Source organism: Tyto alba, unplaced genomic scaffold (assembly GCF_018691265.1).
Source record: "Tyto alba isolate M040663 unplaced genomic scaffold, T.alba_DEE_v4.0 Super-Scaffold_40, whole genome shotgun sequence".
NCBI lineage: Eukaryota > Metazoa > Chordata > Aves > Strigiformes > Tytonidae > Tyto > Tyto alba.
Window position 1 is genome coordinate 16,597,672 of NW_024881316.1, and position 11,291 is coordinate 16,608,962.

At 40.8% G+C, this 11,291-nt stretch overlaps 1 pseudogene; it reads right to left on the reverse strand.

The window, feature by feature from the left end:
* Nucleotides 1-8,956: 8,956 nt before the first annotated feature.
* On the reverse strand, nt 8,957-9,050 carry LOC116964133 (annotated as a pseudogene).
* Between the last annotated feature and the right edge of the window lie 2,241 nt (nt 9,051-11,291).

An 11,291-nucleotide genomic window follows, 5' to 3' on the forward strand; every position in this document is an offset into this window, starting at 1 on the left:
TATCATGTAATCTTACTATAGAAACATGTATTTCCAATAGTAGAAAAATTTTGAAAGAGTATTTGCATATCTGTAATATTACAAAACTTTAAGGGTGAACATAAGAAATAAGAAACAAACCAGCAAGGAAACCTGTAAGTCCTTGTTGTGTCTGTACAAAAGGAACATTTTGTTTTATGGTTAATAGGCTTGACTGAAAGGTCACTGTAGTCAAAGAGAATCTTTCCATTGACTTAATTGGAATCTGAGCCCAACACAACATCCTTTAGACTTGAGCTGAAATCACAGCCAGCAAATTGGTAGCACTGTGAAGATAGTTTCACTCAAAATCTGCTCTTCTGGCACATTGTAGTCTGTTCCTAAAGGTGTTTGGTGAGAGCTGCAGAAGCTAATGGAGATTTAACATGACTGCTAGTGACATGTGTCAAAAAAGGTTAAAAAAATGGAAGACATTTGTATGTTCTGAGCACGTGGCTGTTAGGCTGTGTGTGAGCATGAGGTAATGAGAAGAAACACAGCTATAGTGCATTTGAATGTTTGATGTAAAGTTTCATCAAATCAAAAGAATGTATACAGCTTTATGTGTGAGGCCCAAGGTGAGGTCAAGAGTTTTAACTGAATTCAGACTTATAGCCAGATAGCCAGCAATGCAATGTTTCTCTTAAACTACCATTGAACATTCATTGGGTTCTGTCTTTACCTCTCTTATATCTGCAAGGGGAAAGTACCCCCATCTTGCATGTATCATCCTGAAAGAGATGTTAAAATGTTTCCCCTAAGAACATTGAGTAACATATCGTGTGAGAACTGGTAGTGAACTAAGAGTCATTTATGGTATGAAAACCAGAGTTCAGATATTCATCTCCATTAAGTGTATACTGAACTGTGTGAATGTAGTGACAGGAAACACAAAGTTTGGTCAGTCAAGGTGCAACACTGAAATCAGCCTGAGAGGTGGAGGAGAGCTGTGAGTTCTGTAGGTCGGGCCAGCAGTATCACTTTGGGAAGGGCTGTAAATTTCACTTGGTTTTATTTGCAGCTTTCTTAGGTTTTATTGAAGCCTTTTACAAGACCTGACATATATGGCATACTGTTCACTAAAACAGAGCCAAATCAGAACAACTGTCCTTAAAACCAGGCATGAGTAAGGGTTCATTTTGGTTGGTAGAAGGTCCATTCCACACACCATTTCCTATCCAGAGCACTCATACTCCTCTGCAGAAGAACAAGAAAGGACCAAGCCCATTGCGACATTTGTGTATCATGAGCATTTCTGTGTTTGTACGTGGGCTGTGCAAGATTTACTGTCCTCAGTACACTTACTCCTTTACTGCTTAGCCATGCAGGAGATTCCCACTGCATCCTTCTAAGAAACTACATGGAAGTGATGTGGATTGCTGTGACATTTTTATATCCATAAAGAATTTTAGTTCATCACAACCAAAACTTTTTGGTGTAATGATATTAACTTAAATCAGTTAAACTTTCTCAGAGAAGAATTTCTTGTCAGTGAAAGAAGTCAAACACTGAAAAAACAAAAGATGAGATACATGTTTGGAATCTGGGATAGCTCTGGGTCCTGATCTAAACCAAATATGTCAAATCCTTCTATTGGAAGAGTACAATTATCATAGGCCATGTGGAAACATGTGGATGAGAAGACAGTAATGGCAGCCTGGAGTGGTTTTACATGTCTGTCAGCTGCTCTAAGACTAGAGACAATTCCAAAGCAAGGAAAGTCTCTCCAGGAAACATCCATATTTTTCAAAGTATTATGAACATAAGAAGTTCCAGTAAATATGCTTCTCCATCTGATTTTGAAGTCTGAACAAACATATTTTCTGCTAAATGTCATCAGTAAAGTGAGAAATAGTAAAATTATTGTCTTTTATGAAAAATAAATTTAAGGAGCTCTAGTACAAAAAATTTCCAAGTTGTCTGCATTGTGTATTATGAAGAGAAAATGTTCAAACATGCCTGAAGGGTCAGGGTGCCAAATTTCCATTAAAATTAATGGAAACTTGGCATCCAGAAGCTCTAGGTGGCTTCTGAAAATCCCACACCTCCCTTCCTCTATGTTTGTGGAGCAAGCAGAATTTTCTAGTGTGAAACATTGTTTGAAATATTGTATGACACCAAATAGGAGTTTGTGTTTCTGACTCAGCAGTGACTTCATCTAAAAATAGCTGCTTCAAAGGAAATACAAGTCACTGGAGGGTAATAATCTGATTGAGCTGTGGTTTTAAAAACAAGGTTATTAAATATTGATAAACATGGAACAATCTGTTCAAGTTTTAAACCAGCCTCTAACATTGTCAAAAAGTAGATTTCTGAAGAAAATGAGTGGGAAGATCCCTTTTCCTGAAAAAAAAATAAATGCTGCAAAATGACAGTACATACTGAAAAGGAGCGCCTTGCAGGAACTGGAAATCTTAGCTCAGCATTTAGTAGTCAGTGGAAGTCACAATACAAACAGGTGTTACAGCCCTTTCTCTAAATATAGTGCAGAGTCTGAAGGATCTCTGCAATCTTTTGCACATGGAAAAAAACCCCAGACATTTCACATTTGAAATACAAATTTTGGATGGACACCTGATGTCCCTGGAGCTGAAAAATGTATTTGGTTGCTTGAGAATTCCAGAGGTTTCTGAATAAGAATTAAAGCTTTAATGTGACTAGTCCCAACACCTGCTCTGGGATCCACTAACGTTCCTACTAAAGAAAGTTACATTGCCCTCAAGATCAACTCAGTGCAGTCTTTTTGCAAACTGGGATAATATCAGTCCATTTGCACAAGAATTGCAGGCAATGAAATGCTAACTCCCAGTGATTGTTTGCAAATAAGCAGGCTTTGATGACTTATGAACTACTGAGTTGGAGTTGCTTTGCCTGGAATGACATTTCAAGAACAGCAAGTGGCTTTCTTTTATTGGATCTGAAACATCATTTTTGGGAATATCGTATGCTGTGAAGCATTTGTAGTAGATGATTATCAAATGACTGCATGCAAGAGAAAAAGGGCTGACCTGAGCATAGCCTTTCTAAGTAGCATTGTGTAAAATAGCTATTTTTGGTTTGATGAACTCTTCCTAAAAAAAAGGAAAACATACTGAGATTATTTTCAATAATTTCTTCCCTGATGACATAACTGTCTAGGCTGGGTTTGACCAAATGATTTTTTATGGATTTCCCTTTTTTATTTCTCTTTTAAAGCTGATTTCTTTTTTGTCCTTTGTCTGTCCCTGGCCATGCCCTTTGTCACTGCTGTGTGTTGCAAGAACTCCATAAAGCCCTATTGACAGTGACAGCACTATCCTGTTGCAAGACTCTGTTCCTACTTACAATTTTATATTCCCTTCTGCTAGCTGATCATTGCCTGCCATGGCAAACACCTCTTTGAAGCTGACTTCTCCCATGAAACACCTCTTTGTGATCATCACTTTATCAAAGTTATAACCACACCTCAGCACATTAGGCTTCTGAGTGAATGAGTGGTACAGAATGTATCAGAAGACAACACAGGAAACCTGAAGTAGACAAATATGGAGCAATCCACGAGTCAAAATAACTTTCCTTAACCTTTTTCAGGGAGTGACACATGCTGTAAGCACTTGGATTTCTAACCTAATTATTTTCTATATTACGCTTGTTGCATAATAAAAGAGGTGACCGATACTGAAACAACTGTAAAATCTGGATTCATATTAGGCTTGGCCTTCATGACAGCTATTCAGACACAACTTTTATTTGCCTTATAACTACCCAGTGACCTTCAACATCAGTTCTTAACTCTCTCTTATCTAGATTTTCTCAGAAAAGTTGACAAGGAATCATGAATATGAACTCAAGATGAGAAAGTGACACTGAATTATAAAATGGAAATGGAATATTGTCACTTGCTGTGTGTTTCCTAGAGTTTGCTTCTGTAATTAGGGACCAAGCATTGTCAACATGAGATGAGAATCAGATTCTAGACATAAAATCCACAAAATCTGCAACTTAAATCAGCACACAGCCCTCTAGAGAAATAAATTGTATTGTCCTGATGCTTAAGGAAGAGCACATCTTCCTTATTCTCAGGAAATGGGTTAACTGAGTTCAAGCCAACAGGAGTTTATCCTAAAGGGAGAGAAAGCCAAACAACCTGATGAATCATTTCAGTTAACTGTAGTAATCTTCAGGTAGCAAAATTGATCCTTTCTGCCTCTTACACAGCTGTGATAGCTCCAGTCAAGTCCTTTTCTGGGTGATGAACTGATAGCTCAACATTCCTCCTCTCTACACACTGCCCATCTTTGACAAAAGAACGGGCTGGTCAACCTGTCATTCTTAAGAATTGTTCTGCTTTGGATCTTCACATTCTCTTCCAGTTAAACTGTCAATGTCTTATGCTGGGCAGAGATTATGTGCCACACTGTACAATAAATGGCTGAAGATCGCAGAGTGGGTCTTTAATTCCCTTTGGGCATGGTGCCAGGAAGCCCCACTCACCAGTTTCACAAGCAGACAGCCCTGTGCTGAACCTGTTGCCAGCCCCTGCACTGTGTCCTGCTGTGGTCGGCTCTTGCAGCACAGCCTACATGTTTTGGTTCTTTAGAAAATAGTTGGTGATGTTCAGACAAAGTGTCAAGTGAGAACTGTCACCGTACTGTACATGTTCTGCAATACAGCAGGGCTGCTCAGGTGTCCAGAGAGGTTTTCCTAGCCCAGTTGCTGAGCAAAGATGCTCCCTCATGGGTACATAGTTCTCCCAGTAGAGCAATGGGCAATGTATCAAGTCTGAAACAGGACTCATCCTAAATGCATTGGAAAAGGTCAAATCCTCATCCTCAAAAATCAAAGGAAAAGAATGTAGGATATTCAACTTTATTATCTAGTGAGCATTATCAGTCCAGTTGTGCTTCTACTAACTAGATTAATGCTATGAGAAGCAACTTCATAAAGTAGAACTCTCATTGCATAACTGTTGAAGAAAGTGGGTGAAAGTCAGAAAGAAGTAAAGTTAAAAGATTTAAGATTTCTTTTTATCGTACAGTCACCAATTAGTATTTTGCAATGTAGCAGTTATGATTGTTAATGGGAAAATTATCAGTGTATTACCTACATGGAAAATTAAAAGAAAGGAAAATTACATATAATCCTCTCACTAGCTAAGTATACTAAAATAAAAAAGGTCTCTTCATGATTATTGAGCAACAAGCAGTTGACAGTGAATAGTTCTTTCTTTTTGCAAGTTTATTTGTTGTATTTCATAAATTTATGTCTTTGTAAAACCCTAAATAAATAAAAGATATCTCCTAGATTTTTGTGCTAATGGGGAAATTCAACTACTTTCTAAAAATATTGGATTGATTAGTGTCACTGTCCTGGTTGGGGCTGGCCTAGAGTTCCCATTGGTCTGGCAGCGGGAGGAGCTGCAGCACCCTGAGACCCCAGGGGCTCCCCAGGTCCCAGTGCCCTCACCTGTGTGCGGGGGCGGGGGGAGCACAGCTGGAGGGCTGGGCCCCGATTGGCCGATAGTCCATGTCACGTGACATTGTGCTCACTATATAAAGGCAGGAGTGGGTTGGGAGGGGCTGCCACTTGTGGGAGTGTGGCTGTGGGGCCTTTGTGTTTGGGGATGGCCAGCTGGTAGCAGGTGGGTGGTGAGCAGCTGTATTGTACATTACCCATTGATACTGCTGTCAGCATCTTGTTCTGTTACTGTTATTAAACTGTTTTTATCTCAACCCGCAAGTCTCCCTTTGCCCCTCCGATTCCCTCCCCATTCCCAAATAAGGGGAGGGTGGGTGAGCGACTGCGGGGCGTTTAGCTGCCAAGTGGGCTCAAACCATGATAGTCCTTTTTGCCGTCCCAACGTGGGGCACGAAGGGTTGAGATAACAACAGATTTGATCTGTGTGTACTATCAAGTTTATTATAATGCTGACTGCCCATCCTGTTTTAATGTCGCTCGCTTGGCTCCTAAAATTGTGGGTTTTGTTGCTGCAGTTGTGTTATACATCACATTATTTACCATATGTAGTACCCATGCTGCTGCTTATTACCCGTGGGAATTGGATTAAGATTTTTGCCTTTCTGTATCATGTAACACTAATCCATGTCATGATAAAATTGTCGGTCCTGGGAGTAGTGGGGCATCTGTACTCAGCATGGTCATCGTCCGTGTACACTGGGGAGCACCTACTGGAATGGGTTAGTAACTACACCCTCCACCTTTTCTCCTCAGAGAGCCCACCCACGGGGGAGATACCTTCTTCCATCTTCCCCTTCTCCAGGCTACTTGCAAGTATACTTGAGAATGCTGAGAACTCTGAATATCCATAGAATGCTCATATTAACATTGTTGTCTTGTTGCTGGAAGCTGTAGTGTTCCTGAATGTGGTTCAGGTTTTGTTTTGGGTTAAGCAACTGTTTCTGAATACCACCCAAAGGTATACCCCAAGGTTGGAGAGTTATGAGTGGCTGAGAGTGTGGGGTAGCATGGGCAAGTAACTAGGACAGTGGGGACCTCCAATGTTTTGGAACTTCACCCCTGAAAAAGTGCGGGATCCTGAGAAACTAGTAAAATATTTAGAAAAGGTGTGTTGTCATCCTGACATCTCAAGAGAGACGCAGATCATTGCAACATGCTGGGGCCTGGCCCATGCCTACTGAACCCAGCTCACCACTAGGCATCATCCTTAAAAGGAAGACGTCTCTGCATCTGAGAGCAAAACAACCGGCACTGCAACCACTCTGACACCCCCGCCAGGCACTGCAGCCACTCCAACTCGGGTGACAGACACTGCACCCAATCTGACCCCTACGATAAGTGCTGCGGATGAACCGGAGAATCAATCCATGATGGTTTCAGCTGCTCCCATACAGGCAGAAGAAATCAAACAGCTGTCCACTCTGCCTGGGCTCTCAGAGGATCCTTCTGCTGTGGGACTACTGACGGTTGAAGAAAAACGGGTGCCAATTGCTACTACAACTGTGTACCGACGGCAATATCGCACCAACAGAGACTCTGTAGTTCCCATCCACCAACTGATTCATCAACTAGAGAGCCAAGGGGTGATCAGCAAGACTCGCTCACCCTTTAACAGCCCTATGTGGCCAGTGCGGAAGTCTAATGGGGAGTGGAGACTGACAGTGGACTACCGGGGCCTGAATGAAGTCACACCACTGCTAAGTGCTGCTGTGCCAGACATGCTACAGCTTCTATATGAACTGGAGTCAAAGGCAGCCAAGTGGTATGCCACGACTGATATCGCCAATGACTTTTTCTCAATCCCTCTAGCAGCAGAATGCAGGCCACAGTTTGCTTTCAACTGGAGGGGTGTCCAATACACCTGGAACTGACTGCCCCAGGGGTGGAAACACACTGCACTGGAACAGGGTGAAGGTTCAGAACACCTACAATACATTGATGACATCATTGTATGGGGGAATACAGTGGAAGATGTTTTTGAGAAGGGAGAGAAAGTAATTAAAATTCTTTTGAGAACTGGCTTCGCCATAAAACTGGATAAAGTCAAGGGCCCTGCACAGGAGATTCAGTTTTTAGGAATCAAATGGCAAGATGGACGTCATCAGATTCCAATGGATGTGATTAATAAAATAATGGCTATGTCTCCACCAAACAGCAGAAAGGAAGTACAAGCTTTCTTACGTGTGGTAGGTTTCTGAAGAATGCATATTCCAAACTACAGTCAGATTGTAAGCCCTCTTTATCAAGTGACTCAGAAGAAAAATGACTTTTTATGGGGCCCTGAGGAAAGGCAAGCTTTTGAACAAATTAAACAAGAAATAGTTCATGCTGTAGTGCTTGGGCCAGTTCGGGCAGGACTTGATGTTAAAAATGTGTTCTACACTGCAGCTGGGGAGAATGGCCCTACCTAGAGTCTTTGTCAGCGGGCACCAGGGGAGACCCGGGGTTGACCCCTGGGATTCTGGAGTTGAGGATATAGAGGATCCAAAGTCCATTATACTTCAACTGAAAAAGAGATACTGGCAGCATACGAAGGGGTCTGAGCTGCTTCAGAAGTAATTGGTACATAAGCACAGCTCCTCTTGGCACCCTGACTTCTGGTGCTGGGCTGGATGTTCAAAGGGAGGGTCTCCTCAACACATCATGCAACTGATGCTACGTGGAGTAAGTGGGTCGCGCTCATCACACAGCGGGCTCGAATAGGAAACGCCAATGGCCTAGGAATACTGGAAGCAATCACAAATTGGCCAGAAAACAAAGACTTTGGAATGTCACCAGAGGAAGAGGTGACCCAAGCTGAAGAGGCACCTCCATATAATGAACTACCTGAACTACCGGATAATGAGAAGTGATATGCCTTACTTACCGATGGGTCCTGTCGCATTGTAGGGAAACAACAGAAGTGAGAGGCTGCTGTGTGGAGCCCCACACGATGGATCACAGAAGCTGCTGAAGGAGAGGGCGAATCCAGTCAATTTGCAGAGGTGAAAGCCATCAAGCCGGCCTTAAATAGCGCTGAACAAGAAAAATGGCCAGTCCTTTACCTCTACACTGACTCATGGATGGTGGCAAGTGGCCTGTGGGGGTGGTTGAGGCAGTGGAAACAGAGTGGCTGGCAGCGTAGAGGCAAACGCATCTGGGCTGCTGATTTGTGGCAAGATATTGCTGTTCGGATAGAGAACTTGGTTGTGAAACTATGCCACTTAGATGCTCATATACCCAAAGATAGAGGAACGGAAGAACATCAAAACAACCGTCAGGTGGACCAGGCTGCAAAGATTAAGGTGGCCCAAGTAGATCTGAACTGGCAGCGTAAGGGCAAAAAATTTATGGCTTGCTGGGCCCATGACTCCTCGGGCCATCAAGGAAGAGACGCAACATATAGATGGGCTCGTGACCGAGGGGTGGACCTAACTATGGACATTATATCACAGGTTATCCATGAATGTGAAACATGTGCTCGCTTCGGCAGCACATATACTAAAATATGGAACGCTTCACAAATTTGTGTGTCATCCTTGTGCAGGGGCCATGTTAATCTTCTCTGTATCGTTCCAAAAAAATATGGAACGTTTTAGCGGGTGGTGAGCAACTGTATTGTACATTACCCATTGATACTACTGTCATCATATTATTCTGTTACTGTTATTAAATTGTTTTTATCTCAACCCACGAGTCTCCCTTTGCCCCTCCGATTCCCTCCCCATTCCCAAGTGGGGGGAGGGTGGGTGAGCGACTGTGGGGCATTTAGCTGCTGAGTAGGCTCAAACCATGACAGTCACTATTCCATTAAAAACAATCTATGCCACATAGCAATAAGCAGATGTATTGCTGTAAACTGATCAAAGAGTAAGGCAGGATTTTAGCTTCATGAATCCATGGGGACTACAGAGAACCTATATATTTTTATATAATACAGTAGATCAACCTAACTGAATGCTTCGGAGCTGATGAACCCTGCAAATTATGATCAGGCCTGATTTCTTTAAAAGGGGAATCACAATAAAAGCTGAATTCTGATTTTGTGAGAAATTATTGCATTGTGCATGTTTATTTCCTACATACATGCTTATATAAAGTACACAGTTGAATATGCCTCTTTGGGGCTAGTATTTTGTTCCTTTTTTTTAGAATGGTTGTTTTTATTTTTTAATAAAATCATTGAATGGTTTGGGTTGGCAGGGGCCTTTAAAGATCACCTAAAGAGACCTTTAAAGATCATCAGTGTTATCATCTCAGAACTAGTAGGAGTGGATAAACAAGGCTTGCTCACAATGGCTAATTTTAAACAGACCAGTCTAAATTAAGCTCCTCTCTTGAGTCATTCTCCAAAGGAGAATCTGTCTGTCTCTTCCTCTCTCTCTTTTTGCCTAAAGAAGCTGGGGAAGAGATTATCCCGCATGAATATTCTCTCTGGTAGTAAATTATGATTTTTCTGAAGAACTGAATATTTGTATCGTAAACAAAGGGAAAAGGGACCTTAGTAAAACAGAATTCACACAAACTGAAAGAGAGGTGACCTTTGAAGATAACTCACAATCTAGACTACAGCTACTTTAAGTAGGACACAGAATTGCAGTGTATGTCTATACTGTTCTCTGTAAATACAGCTGTCTCATTTGCTGCCTTTTATTTTTTCTCTCATTTCTATTTTGTTTTAACTTTATTGATGTTGAAAAACCCTATAGATGTAGTAGGTTTGCAAGAATCCCTACAAGTTTTGTCACAGATATGTAACAGCTTGTGTCATTTGTGAAGGTTTTCTCCATTTTTATCTGAAGTTCTAATAAAACTATGTGCAAAATGTAAATATAAGAAGTTGAGGGAGCAGCCTCCAAAATGTGTGCCCACACTGTTTCCAAACTAAGAGAGAACTCATCCAAATATGTTCTGGAACTGGGGCAATGTTGTACTGGTCAACAAGGGAAAAATGTGATTAAAAACTTTATTACAGAGTAACTCTTAACTGTTTGAAAAAAAAAAAAAAAGTAAAGCTTTTCTGTTTTGAGTTGAGGATTTCTAAGGATTTACTGGAAAACACAAAGAGCCAGTTATAAAATATCAAAGTCTGGGACATAAACCCTGAGCATATTGTATAGCACTCTTTACATAGTGAGCTAGTAAGCCTCACCTAAAGTGTACAGAATTAAAATTGTTATGTTTAAAGCTGTAACTTGAAAATGAATTTTAATACAACTATTTCATACATCTATGGGGAAGACATGTCAATGTTAAATTACAGAATATAAACAAAGAATGATAATAAATGTCAGACTTTTCCTTCTGAGAGATTTATTCTGTGTTTTCATAAGCAAAATATCATAATAGCTTCTCTATTAACTAAATTGTGATGACTATTCTGGTAAATGTCATCTAAACAATTTAAATATTTAGTATTCTATTCCACATACATACCACCGAAGCAGCTTACTAATAAATAATAACAATGATTCAAGTTTACAGCTCACTCAAATCTAATAAAAGGCTCAAAATAAATTGGGATCAAAATATTCAAGCTGTGATTCAGTAAGACCCTTTAAATAAACACATGGGAAAACTATTAGAAACAGGGAGAACTCAGTTTGATAATAGATGACATTCCACTTATGGAAAAAAATGCTTTGCTTTATTGCCTAACACAGGAAGCTTTCTGCTACTAGTTAATACCAAAGAACATTCAAAAAACCAAAATGTCAAAACATTACTGTTTTTCCCTATTTGAACTATTTAAATACACATATCCAAGCGACCTCGTGAGTGACAGAAGTGACTTAGAGGAGAAATATGCCATTTTCAGTTACCATACTTGGAATCAG